Source organism: Arachis ipaensis, chromosome B06, assembly GCF_000816755.2.
Source record: "Arachis ipaensis cultivar K30076 chromosome B06, Araip1.1, whole genome shotgun sequence".
In the NCBI taxonomy this organism is placed as follows: Eukaryota; Viridiplantae; Streptophyta; class Magnoliopsida; order Fabales; family Fabaceae; genus Arachis; species Arachis ipaensis.
The window spans coordinates 125,248,851-125,250,117 of NC_029790.2; positions in this window are offsets into that span (position 1 = coordinate 125,248,851).

Sequence of the window (1,267 nt, forward strand, 5' to 3'; positions counted from 1 at the left end):
CATGATTAAAATTTTATTTAAAAATTTGTTATTGACTAATAAATTATTATATACACAAGATAAAATTTAAATTTTTTATATTTATTTAAATAGATTAATGAACTAATCACTAGATCAATCTAAATTAATTGAATAGGCATTTTAATTGATGGGATTCTAATAGAAGATAAAACCGGTATGTGATTCTCAAAATATGTACATGTAAGCTATTTAATAAAATAGGATTCAAAAGAACAAACCTACTTCCTGACCTCTACTAAAAATGTCAATTACTTGAAAAAATAACTGAATGTAAGACTAAATTAGAAAATTAGGATTATCTCAATTAAGACTTAGTAATTTAAAGTTAATTAGAGCCCGTGTTACGATCGAGATATATAAATATTTATTTGTTTTTTTATCTGTTTAAATTTAAAAAAAGTAATTTTATAATATAGTATCAAAATTTTTATAAATGGATAAGAATTTAGAGTTGAATCCTTATAATTATTTGTGTGGCCTCCTACTATCATGATTCATGCATCAGTTAATAGTAATTTCATAATACATCAACACAATATATACCACAATATTTAAAATACAATATAGGCAATATCATTGAGAAAAAAAAAAATTGTAAACCAATTTTTTTAATTTAACAATCAGTTAATAATTTTTAATTTTTTTTATTTCTCTCTTTCAATTTTCGTCATCCAACATTATTTTATCTACTAATTTTAAACTCAAAATTTTCTAACAAAACCAGAACCAAAATAGACTTATATTAATGATTGAATTATGAAATGATTATCAATTTTTAGAGAATAATAAAACCTCAGCTCAAATTGGTGACAAGTTTTGTTAGTCCGTTCCGTTATGCCCTTTTGGTATTAAAATGTTATATATAATTGTTATGAAAATAATACGTGATTTGCGTGGAGCGTAGTGTTGATAATCGTCGTTGATGGCTACAACCTTTGATGACTAACTTACCAATTTTTATATTCCAACTCCAAAAGCCACAAACCGGACAAAAGCTGTTGAAAAGGAAACTATAAATAAACAAAATAAAAATAAAAAAGAATTCTAGGTAAGAAATTATAATCAAAGCTAGCTCACCCATGCTCATGGGTCACAACTCTCTCTCTCTCTCTCTCTCATATGCTACTTTTAAGGTTCTCTCTCTCTTGGGTGTGCCTGCCCTAACTGAAAATGACTGCAAACATCATCCTGTGGTCTACTTGTGTGTGTATATAAAATAGAAAAATAAATTCTAATAATGAAAACA